We start from the raw sequence: 17,716 nt of genomic DNA on the forward strand, positions 1-17,716 counted from the left end.
AAATTGCAAATATCATCCAACAGTTGAAGAAGTATACTGACCAGGAGCTGCCAGAGGGCCAGGCTTCATTCAAAAAATGATATGGATCGATCTTGGTAGAGAGCAGAGAGTACCAGAAATATGTTTACTTCTGGTTTGTTGAGGATGAAATGGATTATAACAAACTATGGATAGCCTTGAGAAGAATGGGAATTCCAGAGCACGTCACTGGAGAAGCTGCATATACGCAGTAGTGTGAACAGGACAAAGGAGTGTAGCCGAGTTGAAAATCAGGAAAGGTGTGCATCCGAGCTGCACTCTCTCACCATACTTATTCAATCCATATACTGAGCAAATAGTTAGACAAGCGCGTTACATGAAGAAGCATGCTGCATTAAAATCAGAAGAAAACTTACCAACAACCTATGATATACTGATGACATAACCTTATTTTCAGAAAGTGAGGAGGACTTGAAGCACTGGTTGATGAAGATCAAGGAGTGCAGCCTTCAGTGTGGATGACAGCTCAATGTAAAGAAAACCCAAATCCTCACAAGTGGGCCAGTTGGTAATGCCATGATAAATGGAGAAAAGATTGCAGTTGTCAAGTATTTCATCTTGCTTAAATCCACAACCAATGCTCATGGGAGCAATAGTCAGGAGACGAGAGGACAGACTGCATTACGTAAATCTGCTGCCCATGACCTCTTCAAAGTATTGAAAACCAAGAATGCTTTCATGAGAAAGGTGAACCTGACCCAAGCCATGGTATTTTCACTTGACTCCTACTCCTGTGAAAGTTCGATATTGAATAAGGATCACTGCAGGAAAATTGAGCCACTTGACAAAGAATCTTGACAGCGTGAACGAATCTGTCTAGAAGGAAGTACAGTCAGAAGGTTCCTAAGAGGCAAAGATCTGGAGACTTGATCTTAGATGCCTTGGAAATGATATCAGGAGAGATCTGTCCCTGGACATGCACATCATGCATCATTCAGTGGGGAGGCAGTGAAAGCGAGGAAGGTCTACGCCACCGTGGATTGCCACCGAGGCTGCAATAGTGGACTCAACATGAGAATCATTAGTGTTTGGATGGCACAGACCGGGTGGCCCTTCTTCTGCTGCATCTAGGGTCACTACGAGTTGGAAATGACTTAATAGCACCTAAGCATTGCAACCACAATCGAATGGAGTTTCCATTCACATCTATGAGTGAAGCTAGAGACCCCAGGACTGTCAGGAGAGAGCAGTCACAATCATAGCAGTGAAAAGAGGCTGAACTGTACATGACAGCACTCAGGGGAACAAAGCGGCAAAAGTGAAAACGCTGACAGTGGGAGGAGGAAACGAGAGGGACGCAATGAAGGCGTTGCTCTGAAAATAGTTCTACTATGATATAGCTTTTTAAGTTATGTGCCTGCATCTGTTGGCTCGAAAGTTAACTTTAAACAATATTAGCCTCACCCCCAGAAACCTAATAAATGAGGTCATTTTAAGAATCAAAACTCATCCAGTCCAGCCAGGCTTCAGAGATCATTATGGATCATCCCAATTTTGAGCCAAAGTGAAGAATAGTCTTAAAATATTTTTGCCAATTCACCCATATGGATAGCATCAGTTTCACCAAGAGAATCCATTCCTAACGTTCAGTTCTGCTCATGAGCAAAGATAAACTTATAAATGCCTCTATTTGGTGGACTGCCCAATACCATGCTCTCTGGCTGCCCCTGGGCTGTGATTCCCGACTGCATATCTAGCCAGCTAGACACAGAACATGCGTTTATCTGATACCTTCCCCCATAAACATGAGACGTCAGCATAATAAGCCACCTTTCCCCAGATTCATTGCAATGAGAATATGCCCTGAAAGGAGTAGGTTTGACAAGATTTTAAAAGCATGAAAGTTTGTTCTCCTCTTTCCTTCCAGACAGTCGCAGTCAGTGATGTGTATAGTGCAAGGTTGATGAGCTGCCTCTGAGTCGACTCGCAATGACCCTATAGGGAAGAGCAGAGCTGCACCGTGGGCTTTTCAAGGCTGAAAATCCTTATAGAAACAGAATGAAACACTTTTGTCCCTCCGATCAGTTGGTGGGATTGAACTGCGGACACTCCAATTAGTAGTCGCTTTAACCACGTTAATCAGGGCAACATGCAAACTCCTCACAAGGCATACATACGCTCAATCAAAAAGGACTCACTGCCGTGGAGTTGATTCTGACGGATAGAGTCAAAGGACCCCAGAGGACAGAGCAGAACTAACCCTTTGGGTTTTTGAGACTTTAAATGTTTAACGGAACCGACACTCTCATCTTTCTCCTGGTGGCTGGTTGTTTTGAACCATTGACACTGTGGTGTGTCGTCCACTATCCTATGACGGCACCTAGGTATACTCAAAACTCACTGCCATCGAGTCCCTGGTGGCTCTTGGTGACTCCTGTGGGTTTCCAAGATGGTCACTGTGTGTGGGAGTAGAAAGCCCAGTCTTTTTCCTGCAGCTGCTTGTTTCAAACTGCCAACCATGTTGATCACTGCCCGACTTGGGACCACTACACCACCAGGGCTTTCCGAGGCACACGATTTGTGCTAATACATATTTAACTTAACTGCTGGTGCTTTAACATTTCTGGATAATAAAAGATAACAAAGCAGTTACAGTCCTCTCCTGAGTTCTCTGCATTTTCCTTCATTCCTTTCCCAAACTCGAAAAACAAAAAAGAAACTCACTGTCATGAAGTCCATGCTGACTCTTAGGGACCCATACAGGACAGGATAGAACTTCCCCAGAGATTTCCAAAGCTGTGAATCTTTGCAGGAGCAGAAAGATTCATCTTACCCCACACACACACCCCTCCCCACACCCCACCCAGAGCAGCTGGTGGGCTCAGACTGCTGAACTTGACCTTAGCAGCTCCACAATACAACATTATGCCACCACGGCTCCCAAAACAAATGCAAATTCTTGGACGGTAATCCTTTCCCTAGTTTAAGTGGCATATTAAAATACTTAAGATCAGAACAGAACTTCATACCACCAAGAAAAAGGCTGAGAGTGGAGTGTGTCCTCTGGACCTCGCAGTCTGCACTGAGAAACTCCTAGACCAGGGAAGATTGGTGCTAACACACAGGAATGTTTCCAAGATTTGTAACTGTTGAAAAGACCCTAATGCCTTTCTCCAGACTACAGAGAGACCGAGAACCTTCCCATAATACTAGCACTTTGAGTTTGACCTTGTAGCCCCCTAAACTCTGCAAGAATAACTTTCTGTTTGTTAAAGTCAAAATCATAATTTAATGTTAAAATGGACACATACTTAGAATATTAAGTTTATACATTTCCCCAATAAATATGACAACACTGTACTTTTGCAGAACATGAAAGGAATGGCGATTGGAAGAAGATAAGCCCATGCAGTTGCCTTACATTAACGTCAATTCACAATTGTCAAAGTCAATGTCAGAGAGCCAGCCCTGGGTGTAACACATTAAGTGCTTGACTGCTAACCCAAAGAGGTATGGTTCCAACCCCCTCCTCCTCAGCAGGAGAACAATATGACAATCTGTTTCTGTGAAGACCAACAGACTTGTAAAACTACGGGGCAATTCTGCTCTGTTGTATATAAGTCAGAATAAATAGCATATTTAAGAGTAGATACAAGTAAGAGTATTACTCTCTGAATCATGTTTTGAATCGCCATGTTACATATTAAAGATTGTCCTCAGAGGGACAGGCGGCCCAAGGGTTGGAAATAATTTCTTATTAAAGCTTGGCAAAGGGCCATGGGGGGTACTTGTGTGGAGGACAGCTTGATAGTAGCAGGTCAGAGGCTATATACCTCTCCCGCCACTTAGTGGCTTCATGATGACAGTCTATTCACCACTGGACACTTAGATGGAACCATGCAAGTATTACAACTCTGCGAGTATTGTTAATAATGCAAGTGTTAGGGGGGTGGGTAAAACCATGTCTTGCTACGGCTCTTCTTCTGATTCATCTTTGAGGGTGCCCTTGGAAAGAAATCCCACTTTCAAATTACTCTACAGTGTGAAGACACTGCTGGTCATATTTCCTCTCCTCTCTTCATCCTTATCTGTAGCCCTTCCAGACAAGCTCCCATTTACACCTCCGCACACAAAATCCTGGTTCTTTCCCTGCACCATCACAGTAAGTGACAGATTCCAGAAAGGGGATTCTTCTCACATTAAGTGGTCAAACTCTTAGCAAGACGTATGCTAGCCTTTCATCAGGGTGGAAGCTTTTGTTGAAAATTACAGTCACTAGCACATTAGGTGAAATGTCAACTCATTTCTAGAGTGGCCAGATGACACAGTCTACCATAGCAAAGATTTCCCCATTCCTACCTCCCACAAATATATATATATATATATATATATATGGAACCAAATAAAAGAGGAGGGCTGTTCTATTGTGACTCATTCATTCACTCCATGCTTATGAGATACCTACCCTGTAGGAGGGCCTGTGGGTGGCCCTATAACTCAAAGGGAGATGGCTAGGAGGGTCAACGGCTCTGCAGTAAATTCCATACGCAGAATCCCAGTGCGTTAGCTCCACCTGAAGTCTCCTTCTCCTCTGCCCCTCAACCTGCACCACGTTTCCCCCCTCCCCCCCTGCAGCAGCTGAGAGCAGACAGGAAGCGTGGGAGAACATGGGTGGGGCCAGGAAGGAAACCAAGTCTCGGCCTAACCTCCCACCTGGACTTCCTTTCTTCTCCCTCCTACTCCTGTTCTTCAAGGCCAAGACCATTTTTTTCCCTTCCCCTTGGACAAGGAATAAAGGTAGGATGGAGTGCAAATTACTGGTTGGAGTCTGTGGCAGTTTTTAAGTCACCCACAATTCTCACCCTCAAGTCAATTAGATTTCCCTGGCCTGTCAGTTTCCTCTCGCCTCTTACATGCACACCCCACTGTCAGACTACAGGATCTCCAGACACTCAAAGGTAAGCCTCTGTCTTCTCTGTGAACTACTGGCTGGTGGGCTTGTGAGTTGCTGCAGGTTTTTCTCAACCTCCCCACTGCCGAGTATAGACGTAAACAGGCTCAGCTAGTATGAATTCAAATTCCCTTGGTTTAATGTTGCTTATTGCCTCTCAGTCCTGGGGAAGGTCACTTAAAGCCTCTGAATGGACCTCCTACTATGAAAAATGTGGTTTGAATTCAACGATCCAACACGTACCTAAACCAAACCAAAATCACTTCCATTGAGTCTATTCCAACTCATGGCTACCCGGCAGGACAGGGTAGAAATGTTGTTGTGGGTTTCCAAGGCTCTAAATACTTACAGGAGCAGAAAGCTCCATCTTTCTCACCCTAAAAGGTGCTGGTAGATTCAAACCACTGACTTTGCAGTTATTAGTCCAACACAACCCACTATACCACCAGGGTCACGACTCCTGTAGGGTTTATATGTTACATGATGTGGACAGTTATGTCTATTGAATTGCAGCTCCAACCTAACTGATGATCTAATTAAGCCTAACATGTAGGCAAGTTAGGCTAAAATGTTAGGCTGTGAACCTAAATGTTGGCAGGAAGAGTGACATGGCAACATGTCACCACGCATACTTACAGCCTTGGCGACCCTCTGGAACAATTCCTCTCTGTTCTCTAGGTTCTCTGTGAATAGGATTCCATCTGATAGCAAGAGAACTTGTTTAGACTCTACCATACTTCTTTTTCTACTTACAATGAACAAGTGCATCGTGGCTTTATAAATATTAAACCAGAGTTAGAGAACATTCCACAGATAAGCAGGAACATATGAGAATTCTACACTTACCCTTTCTCATGCCCAGGATTTTGGTGGCTATGTTAGGGGAGAAGGCTGCATGGCCAGACACCTGCAAAGGTATTTTCCTTTGTTCCTTCCTTGATTCAAGCTTACAAGGTTCCATGCACAAATGTTAATGTTCAAAAGTGACCTTACAGGTTTCTATGCCCAGTGTATGTATACACTTCCCATATAAGGTTTCTATAACTTAAATAAAGATTAGACTATTCATTCTATTTTTATTTGTGTGTATAAAATAGTGCACATATACTTGGTGCATATTTTTTTAGTTTTAACTTTAGGAAAAAGAAAAGATAATGAGGAAAAAGTTTCAAAAGGTCTCAGTGCCTTGGATAAAAGTTGGAACTCAAACAAGAGACCACTTCATGTGCAGTCATTAATTCTTGATATTACATGAATTATACGAAGGAATTAGAAATTACTTTAGAGCAGTGCTGAATACTTAAAAAAACAACACATTCAGTTATGTTGTAGGAGACTATGGCTTCTATAACTTGGGACAGTTTTCAAAAGCAAACTCCTGTTTCCATATTATAAAAAGGCAAGAATCTTTCCATACTCCTCATTCAATATAGATTTTAAAAGTTCATGGTGATTTATTTTGATTAAGGCAAAATGGCACGTTCTTGTATTTGCATGAATTATTATCTCCTCAGTAGTTTCTACACACAAAATATGCTGAGCATAAATGCATATGCATTTGGTTTCCAAAGCAAGGCATGCCTTCAACAATTATTAAATTGGGAAAGTTTCTGAACAAAAAGAAAAAGGATTTGAATATCAAATGCTTGCCACCTCTATCGTTTCTAACTTTACGGCAGCTTCATGTATTGAGACCTAATGGGCTTCTTGAGTTGCGCACGAGGAGCACAGCCCAGTCTCCTCTTTTCACACTCCTCAGTCCCGTCTTTTGTTTGTCGCTTCCTTTTGCAACGTGAAAGTTCATTGCTGCCAACTTCCATCGTTTGTGCTTCCCCCCATTTCATTTCATTAGCGTAACAGGCTTTATCATCTTTAGCAAGTTGAATACATGCATACATACTTTTGAGAGCTACACGGACTCGACCAGTTTTCATTTACAGTTTTCAGCTTAGCCTTTGATAAAGCATCCTTAGCTTTTTGCGCTTTCAGATATAAAAATGTTATACGCTGAGCAAGGTCTTTTCAGTCTCCTTAGCCTTATAAATGCTTTCACGTTTTTATTAATGTTTGCTTTGAAACATTTTTTTGCATGATTTCCTTTTCCACAGATACAATCTGACTTGCAGTTAGCTGTTTTCAAACTTGGTGTATCTCTTCGTTTAATGCAGACAGTGTGCCCTGTAAGCATCTTCATATATATTTTCTCTGAATCAGGATGTTTCCTCCATAGTTGGACAATTTTCCTAATTAGTTCTGACTTTTTTTTTTTTTTTTTGGTATCGGAGTCCAGAGGGTTATGGGTAGAGTTCTGTAGAATATCTAATGTCCAAATGTAAAGCTTCTTTGGATAACTGAAAGCTGTCAGTACACACCCCAACCATAAATCAAATGCACTGATGATTCCCCGTGATTGGAAAGTGAGAGTTGGAAACAAGGAGAAAGGCCAATAGCTGGCAAACAAAGCGCTTGTGACAGAAATGATGCTAGAGATCTCATAATAAAATCTTGCAAGACCAGTGACAAATTCATTGCAGCCCCCTTTTCTCAGAAACATAAATGTCAGTTACGTGTGGTGGCAACGTGGGTGATGCCTTGGGTTGCTCACAGAAAGTGCCGCATGTGAACTCCGCAACTGTTTCTGGGGGGAAAGGTGCGGCACTCTGCTCCGAGAGAGATTTCGGCCTCAGAATCCTTAAGGAGTAATTTTACGCGATCTTATAGGGTTGCTCTGAGTTGAAATCGACTCAATGGCAGCAGTATTGTTTGTTTGGTTGGTTGTTGTTGTTTTTTTGCGGGGAAAGCTGTGTTTATGCACGTTGAATTTACCAGATGGAATATGTATGAATCAAATATAATGTCTGTGGGAAAAGATAATGCACAAACTCAATATCATCACTCAAAAAGACAAGAGGTTCACGGTACAACAGGCCAGCAACTGCTTTAATGCAAGTTCAAGTTGAAGCTGAGGAAAATTAAAACTCACTCACAAGCGTTAAATATGGCCTTGAATCTGTCCCACCTGAATGTAGACACCATGGCATAAATCGATATATAGATATGCTGCATTGAACACGTGGGATCAAGGGCATCATAGAGGAAGAAGGATAAAGGTCATTAAAAACACGAGCAAGAAAGTAGAGACCCAGAGGAATGGCAGAAGAGTCTCAGAAGCTTTCTCTTGAACATGGCGTGGCTGCTGTTGTTAGATGCCAGTCCATTTCACCCCATCGGGGTCCTGTGTTCAATCAAACAAAGCACTGCCCTGTCCTGTAACATCTTCACAATTGTTCTTATGTTTGAGACCCTTGTCGAAGTCGCTCGGTCAATTCGTCTTGTCTAAGTCCTTCCTCTTTTTCACTGTCTTGATACTTTCCCATGCACGGTGTCCTTCTCCAGCGACTGGTCTTTGCGGACAAGTCCAAAGTACATGAGATGAAGTTGTGCCATTCTTGCCTGTGTGGACCATTTGGGTTGTACTTCTTCCTAGACAGCTCTGTTTGCTCTGTTGGCAGTCCATGGGACTTTCAAGATTCCTTGCTAGCACCATAATTCAAATGCATCAGCTCTTCTTTGATCTCCCTTATTTAATGTTTAACTTTCACATGTATATGAGGCAATTGAAAATACCATGGCTTGAGTCAGGTGCACCTTTGTCCTTTAGGTAACTTCTTTGCTCTTCAACATTTAAGTCTTGTGCAGTAGATTTCACCAATGCAGTGTTTCATTTGATCTCTTGACTGCTGCTTCCGTGGGTCTTGATTGTGGATCAGAGCAAGACTAAGTCCTTGACAACTTCAAACTTTTCTCCATTCATCATGACATTACTTATTGATCCAGTGGTGGGGCTTGGGTTTTCTTTACCTTGAGGTGTAACTCATACTGAAGACTGAAATCCTTGATCTTCATCAGCAAGTGTTTCAAGTCCTCCTCTTGTTCATCAAGCAAAGTTATGATGTCCACAAATCAAAGTTGTTAAGAAACTGTCCTCCAATCATGATTTCACATTCTCCTTCATGTAAGCCAGTTTCTCTGATTATTCACTCAGCATACAGATTGAATCAGTATGGTTACAGCATACACACCTTCCCTGATTTTAAACATGCTCTATTCCCTTGCCTTGTTCAGACAACTGCATCTTAATTCAGATCCAGGTTTCATGTGAGTGCAATTAAGTGTTCTGGAATTCACACTGAACTCAAGACTATCCATAGTTTGTTATGATCCACACAGTCTAATGCCTTTTCATAGTTAATAAAACACAACATCTTTCTGGTATTCCTTGTTTTCAGCCAAGATTCCTCTGATGTCAGCAATGGTATCCCTTGTTCCACATCCTCTTCTGAATCTAGACTGAATCTCTGCAGTTCCCTGCTGCAGATGTTCCTGTTAATAAGTCTTTCTCTTACCTGGATGCCATATTATTTATCATAATCCCCTTCTCTGATGACTTGCTTAGCATACAGATTGAACAAGTAGGGCGCAAAGACCTAGAATTGGAAAAACATAAAGAAAGAAGACGGTCAACATATCTTAACTGAAAGAAGGCAAGAAAAAATTCAAGCCTCAAGTTGCAATCTGGAAAGATTCTGTGGATAAAATATTAAATAATGGAGGAAGCATCAAGAGAAAACAGGAGGCATGCACAGGGTCACTGTGCCACAGAGCACAAGTGAACATTGCACCATTTCAGGAGGTAGCATGTAAGCAAGAATCAATGGTGCTGGGAGAAGAAGTGCAAGTTGCACTGAATGTGTTGCCAAAACCAAAGCTCCAGGAATTGATGGAATATCCATTGAAATGCTTCCGTAAACTGATGAAGCACAGAAAGCACTCACTCATCCAAGCCAAGAAACTTGAAGATAGCTACTTGGTCAACTGACTGGAAGGGATTCATATCTGTGCCCAATTCCAAAGAGAAGTGGTCTAACATAATGCTCAACTTATATAAAAATATCAATCATATTGTAAACTTTGCTAAAGGTCACCCAGCCACAGTTGCAACAGTACATGGACAGAGGCCTGCCAGAGGCTCAGGCAGGATTCAGGAAAGGACTTACAATCAGGGATATCATTGCCGATGTCAGATGGATCTTGGCTACAAACACAGGATACCAGAAAGGCATTTATTTGTGTTTTGTTGGTTATGCAAAGACATTCAATTGTATTTAAGGATAAATGTTTGAAATTTCCTAAGAGATTTGAACATTTCACTTGTATTATTATTGATAGTCTCCAACATGTAGTGTAAGGAAGTTTTTAAATTTCTACTTCTTCCCAATCTTGATACCAAACCATATGTTACAAAAACCCAGAGACAAGGGAACAACAAGTGATCCAAATTGGTGGTGAGGAGGGGGTGGGAGGCCTGATAGGGCATGATCAAGAGTAATGTAACAAAGAGGAGTTGCTGAAACCCTGGTCAGGACTGAGCATGATAGTGGGACAGAAGAAAAGTCAAAGGAAATAGAGAAAAGAGCTGGGAGGCAAAGAACATTTATAGAGGTCTAGATAAAGACATGTATATGTGCAAATATATTTGTATATGAGGATGGGGAAATAGATCTATGTGCCTATATTTATAGGTTTAGTATTAAGGTCACAGAAGGACATTGGGCCTCCACTCAAGTACTCCCTCAATGCAAGAATACTTTCTTCTATTAAATTGGTATTCCATGATGCTCACCTTCCCGACACAACCTCTGAAGACAAAGCGGGTGAATAAGCAAATGTGGTGAAAAAAGATGATGGTGCCCAGCTATCAAAAGATATAGCATCTGGGGTCTTAAAGGCTTGAAGGTAAACAAGCGGCCATCTAGCTCAGAAGAAACAAAGCCCACATGGAAGAAGCACACCAGCCTGTGCGATCACGAGTTGTTCAAGGGATCAGGTATCAAGCATCATTAGAAGAAGAAAAAATCAATCTTATCATAGTGAATGAGGTGGGGGGAGTACGGTGTGGAGACCCAAAGCCCATTTGTAGGCCACTGGATATCCCCTTGCAGAGGGGTCTTGGGGAGGAGATGAGCCACCCAGGGTGCAATGCAGCAATGATGAAAACTACAACTTTCCTCTAGTTCCTAAATGCTTCCTCCCCTGCAATATCAAGATCCCAATTCTTCCTTGCAAGTCTGGCTAAACCAGAGGATGTACACTGATACAGATAGGAACCAGAAACAAAGGGAATTCAGAGCTGATGATTTCTTCAGGACCAGTGGTGTGAGTGGCGATACTGGGAGGGTAGAGGGAGGGTGGTTGGAAAGGGGGAACCAATTACAAGGATCTACATGTGACATCTTCCCTGGGGGACGGAAACAGAAAAGTGGGTGAAGGGAGATGTTGGACAGTGTAAGATATGACAAAATAATAATTTATAAATTATCAAGGGCTCATGAGGGAAGGGGGAGTGGGGAGGGAGGGGGAAAAATGAGGACGTGATGCCAGAGGCTTAAGTGGAGAGCAAATGTTTTGAGGATGATGAAGGCAATGAATGTACAAATGTGCTTTACACAATTGATGTATGTATGGATTGTGATAAGAGCTAAATGAACCCCTAATAAAATGATTAAAAATAATCATGCAATAATTTCTTAGGAAGCAGGAACCCAATTATTCAAAAAGTCAATCTTTTGAAACTCTTAAGTTCTAGCATCTGCTCAACTTTTAAGACTCCTAAGAGGATCTTGTATCAAAATTTTACCACTACACAAATGGAAGAAATATTCTGGTGGTAGGATTAGCTCATCTTCCATCAGGCAGGAAGCACAGACTTAAAGACATAGGAGTGTATCTGAAGATGTTAAGTGAAGAAATGAGGCTTCCTGACAGCCTGCATCCTAAAGTCCAATGCACTGCCCCCACTCAAGCTTTAAAATGATTGTACCTGCTTCCGATATCCTGACCCTGTGAAAAAATTCTGAACAATAAGTATTCCACTGAGTAGTCCCAAATTCCTGTTTATGAGGCAACATGATATTTTATATCATAAAATTTTATTTGTTATGCAGCTATAAATAAACTGCATTAAATACCACAATATTTAATCATGATATATTTGTTTTCACTTTTTTCATTTTACTTTTTAGTGAGTACTTTAACTTGGTGTTTTTTCTTCCTTACTTTGGATTGGAAGCTTATTTATAAATAGAACTACTTATTAATTTTGGATGTCTACTTTTCTATTTAGTATTTAGTTAGTCTACTAAGGGTTCACTCTTTTTTCATTGTGGATGTAATTAAGTCCATTATTTTTCTGTTAACTAATATTAATTTTAATTCCCAAAGCCTTCAGCAGGATGCCCCACCGCTTTCCCCGCTCGACTGAGCACTTCTGGGGAAAGGACCTACATGACTTATATTACTTAGATGACTTATATTTTCTCATTCTTTCTACCTCCATTCCCTGATTAGGCCTCACCTGGACCACTCCTCATCTAACTCCCGCTCATAGCTCTTCACACCAGTGTGTTGTTAATTGTGTTCTCAATTCCAGAATTCCCTCTCTGTAGAATGCTGCATACTTGGCATCCTTATACATTTACAAATATTTTTCTTTCATTCTGCTACTTAAATGGCATTTTGACTGCTCACCAAGTTCATGGTTACACTTCTTTCCTCTAAGTAGTTGACAGATGTCATGCTATGATGGATTAGCTCTTGGTTCCACAAATGAGAAGTCCAACATCAACCTAGATCTTAAAAGAAAATTTAAAACTAGTTTGCTCTTCCTAAATGGAAATTATAAATGATTTCCTCTTCCCTTGCTATTAAGGAACTTTATTGGAACTTGCCTCAGTATGTCTCTCCTCTTACCTCCCCTCCCCTCCCCTCCCCTGCCCTCCCCTCTCCTCTTCTTTCCTCTCTTCCCCTCTCCTCTCCCTGCTCTTCTCTCCATAGCAAAATCCGGGAGTGTTTCAATCGCCCCTTCGGGTCTCTTTTTGGTTTAGGAATTTTTTCTTCTATTATTGATTTAGTTATTGCCTCTTTTCTGCCAAATATTCCTGTTTTTACCTCTGGAGCTCTTCTTATTGCCTGTTAATTTTTTCCTTTTTTAATTTAAATCATTTTATTAGGGGCTCATACAACTCTCACCACAATCCATATGTACATCCATTGTGTCAAGCACATTTGTGCATTTGTTATCCTCATCATTTTGAAAACATTTGCTTTCTACTTGAGCCCTTGGTATTGGCTCCTCATTTTTGCCCCTCCCTCCCCGTTCCCCTCTCCCTCATGAACCCTTGATAATTTGTAAATTATTATTATTTTATCATATCTTACACTGCTGATGTCTCCCTTCACCCACTTTTCTGTTGTCCGTCCCCCAAGGAAGAGGTCACATGTAGATCCTTGTAATCAGTTCCCCCTTTCTACCCCACCTTCCCTCCACCCTCCGGGTATTGCTACTCTCACCACTGGTCCTGAAGGGATCATCTGTCCTGGATTCTCTGTGGACCCATAGCCCTACATGGAACAAGAGTGGAGACATAGTATAGAATTTGTGCCCGAGCTGACTCCACATCACCGAGGCAAAACACTAAAGGCATGCTACAGAACAGCAAGGGGAGCAGAGCAAGGAAGTCCCGAGGGAGTGCCAAAAATAGACTTTGGAGGTAAGGCACGGCCTGTTAATTTTTTTATGCCCCATCTTTCCCCCTAGGGTTTCTCTCTTTCTTAGCAGTTTGACCAAAGTAGTCTCTGACTTTCTTCTAATTGACTTTCTTGGTCTCTCAACTGGGCTTCTTTAAGGACCATTTCCTGCTTCAATTCATCTATTGATGTTTCAATTCTGCAATCGTGTTGTTTAGGTCCCAGAGTTACTTCTGTGCTGCCATTGAATCCCCTTATCTGCTCTTATCTGTTATCGTTCCATTGGCTCTCCACATGGTCCAGCAGCTCTCATGTGGGTGAGTTTACTTCCCTTGTCCTGTTCTTTCTCTCTGGGCAATGGGCCCGAGGGGCTGTGTTATTTATTTTGTCTGTCCATTTGGCACCAGCCTCTGAGCTGCCTCAATGATATGTTAGATTCTGTTCTGTAGGAATATAGATGTAGCCAAGCAGATTGTTTAGGCTTTGACCAGATAAAATGTCTCTGTTCTTTGGCCTTTCCAAACGTTCTAGTCTCAGTAGTGAGGAGAACTCAGCAAACCTGCTCAGTTTCTTTCTCAGTTGCAGATAAATGATGGACCAATATCAATCTACCCTGGTATACAGGGCCTGGGTTGACTTCTACCCAGTAAAGCCTATTTCAAATCTCCACCCTAGGCCTCTTCTGTGTTTATCCCTCCCTAGATTCCCATGCTGTTCACATGGGGAGAGCTCCTACAAGAGCCTTCTCAGTCAAGTTCTCCAGGCACTGGCTGCCTTCACTCATTGAAGGCCCAACAGTCACTGGCTCATCTAAAGGAAGGACGGAAGTTGAACTTGGAAGTGGAGGAACAGAAGAGTGTTTTCGGCCCTTCGGCTTAGAATCCTTTTCTACCCTTTAATCTATTCTCTGTCTAAGGTGCGTATTCATCTCTATCTAACACCCAGTCAGAGACAACACCCAAACATCAAGCATATTTTTATATCTTCTTATCCACTACAGGCAGGGAATTTTTCATATTGTCTATAGAGTATTTATGATTATAAGACAGATGATAGCTGTTACTGATGAATGAGGGGATCAATACAAAATGCCCAACTTTTCCTGGTATCAGTTTTGAATCAAATGAAACATAGAACAAAATACCAGAGCAGATGGAGATGATAAGAATGCCTTCATTACCATGTAAAAACAAACAGGGCATGTTGTTATAGCTAGTTCCTAGGAAAACCCGCCTCTCCCCCTCTGGCTGCCTCTTGATACTGACATCTTTGTGCACGGTCCTATGAAATCTTGGCGGGCTCCATTGTTCACTTGTTACCAACACGAGAACAGGAAGTGACAGGCGGTGGCCTTTTTGAGTCTTGAAGCAACGCTAAATCCAACTACCCTGAGACCACTGTCATATGACGTAGCCCACACTAGCCTTGTGGAGTGGCCATGTCAAGCGGGAAAGGCATATTCCTCTAGTCCTAGGTGTTCCGGCTTTGTCAGCCCAAGTAAAGATTAACTTGTGAAAAAGCCGTCTTAAACATGCTGACCTTCACTGGTGTGACATGGCAAACATTGAGGAATCCAGTTGATGTGCAGAATCAAGGCTGCAGATACGAGAGGGCCTCAGAATGTGTGGGAAATTTCCTACCCTTTTAATTCCATTTTCCCACAAACATTTTGAGATCCCCTTGTAGATGTGTCACTGCAATGATCGCCTTGATCTTGAGCTCTTTAGAGAACCTGGTGAACGTTCACTCCTTACGATGCAGGTTTAGGGACATTCTTGCTATGTGCTGCCCGGATTTCTCACCCACAAAATATTGGGTTTCGTTATCATGGTTGCTGTGCCTTCCCATTCGATTGTGCTATTTGTCACAGAGCAAAGCATTACTGGGAAAAGAATGCAGTAGCAATACGCTTTTGCTTTCGGACTGTGCCACAGAGAGCCCTAGATACCACATCTCCTCATCGATGCAGAACCCCCAGTCTCACTGCCGTCAGTCAGTCAGCTCCAAGTCAGAGTGATCTATGAAGGGTCTCTGACACTGTCAGTCTTCACCGGAGCAGATCGGCTCATCTTTCTCCTGTAGAATGACTGGTGGGTCTGAACTGTTGGCCTGGTGATTGGCAACCATCCCAACACCAGTGCCATCAGAGCTCTTTCCAAAGGTGGGTGCCACCCCCAATGAACTAAAAAGCACAGAGGAACAGAGCAATGTGCTTTCTGGTGGCAGGCTGCCTTCCAAAGGAATTAGGACAGAAAGGCGCTCAGAGAATCATGCCCGTTTCTTACACAAACTCGCCAATTCCTGAGACTAGCAAGGGCATAAAAAAAAACCAAGCTTGCAACTGAGGAAAATTGAAATAATAGCCCAGGCAAGAAATGTTAATTATAGCATGGGAGATGGTGAGGAAATTGACTGTGTATCTGCCTTAGTATTTAGGTGTTTGGAGTTGCCAGCACGGTGGTTATCATATTGATCTGATCATATTACTTCAAGCCTGGCCAGGCTGATACTATCTATGGCTTTATAGAATTAACAATCTGAGACTGAGTGATATCAATTGTGCTTTCTTCCCACTATTTGCATGTTTGGTTTTTATTATAACATATAACACATTGTAACACTGGTAGCAAAAAGTAGGATATAAAAGAATGGGCCTTCATCCACTCTAATCATTAAAGGCTACTGTTTACCATAAGAACTCATGAGTGTGAAATGCCAGGTGATGGGTCATAAACCTTCCCAGCCCTTGAGTTAGTTCAGCCCAACCTCCTATCACAAAGTATAGGTGTAACCTTTCCCATGCCTTCTTCATTTTAGGCATCTTGGGTGGCATGACTCTTAGGTCACTATGACTTTAATTGACTCAATGGCAGTGGATTGGTTTGGGGAGTAGCATGATAGGGAGTCCTGGATTAGGTACTGGATTAAGGTTCAAACCCAGCAACTGCTCCATGGGGGAAAGATGAGGCTGTCTGCTCCTGTAAAGATTCATACACTTGGAAATCCTATATAGGGTAAAAATAGTAGCAGTAAAATTGACTCCAGCTCACCGCCATAGAGTTGCTTCTGACCCACACAGATCCACAGGACAGGGTACACCTGCTCCTGTGGGTTTCCGGGGCTGTAACCCATATATGGAAGTCGTAAGCCCCATTTTTCTTCAACACGTAACCCACTATGCCCACAGGGATCAGAGAAGAATATTGAAAGTGCCATGGGCTGCCAAAAGAACAAACTTATCTGTCTTGGAAGAAGTACAGCCAGAATGCTCCTTAGAAATAAGGATGGCAAGAAAAAGAAATAAGGATGATGAAATTGTCTCACATACTTTGGGCATGTTACCATTCCCAGAAGAGACAAATCCCTGGGACCGGACATCATCTTGGGAAAGTGAAAAGACTGCAAAAACGAGGCAGTACCTCACAGAGATGACTAGACAGCGACTTCAATAATGGCTCAATCATAACCAATCCGAGGAAGGCGCAGAAACAGCCAGTGGTACACTGGGGAGCTGTGAGTTGGGACCATCTGGACGGCAGCAGGCTCTGGTTTCTTCGTTTTGATTTTTGATGACATGAAACTTCCTGGGGAGGGCCCTCAGCTCACGTGGCTCCTCAGCCACTTCCCTACAATCCTCTCCCTCCTCTCTCTCTCTCTCTTTATTATCTGAGAATAAGACTTTTTCTCATTTCAAGTATTACAGGGACACTCCCTTTCTCCTCTTCTTGCCCTCCTCATTTGTCTCAGATTTTTTTTGACTAGTTTTGTTTTCCACATTACAACTTTATGGCCCATTAAACCCAAAGCTGGGATTATTAGCAAATGAAAAATATGTGTTTCTTTTTTCCTTGAGGGCAGCAAGAGCTTAAACCTTTAACGGAATAAGGGAATAATTTTTTTTTGTTGTTTTCCCCCCTTCCTTTCTAATGCAGCAAAGGGGGAGGTGAATAAAAAAAAAACTTTCCATAGTGAATATATTTTAATACTGAAATCCAGGTACAATGGAGTTAATTATGCAAAACATATGCCAACAGCAGCCATCCCTTGTAGATTGATGACTCCCTTCCAGATCACCACACAAAGCGATTATCACCACTAAGTGGGTCACATGAAATTTTTGGTTTTCCAGCACATACAAAGTTCTGTTTACACTATGGTACAGTCTCCTAAGTGTGCATTATGATAAAGTTTGGACTATGG

The 17,716-nt window shown here is 42.2% G+C and overlaps 1 pseudogene; it reads right to left on the reverse strand.

Annotated features, from left to right (window-relative positions):
- Window positions 1-6,600: 6,600 nt before the first annotated feature.
- LOC142448599 (transcription factor A, mitochondrial pseudogene) overlaps window positions 6,601-17,716 on the reverse strand; it is a 128,667-nt pseudogene continuing 117,551 nt past the window's right edge.

Source organism: Tenrec ecaudatus, chromosome 5 (assembly GCF_050624435.1).
Source record: "Tenrec ecaudatus isolate mTenEca1 chromosome 5, mTenEca1.hap1, whole genome shotgun sequence".
In the NCBI taxonomy this organism is placed as follows: Eukaryota; Metazoa; Chordata; class Mammalia; order Afrosoricida; family Tenrecidae; genus Tenrec; species Tenrec ecaudatus.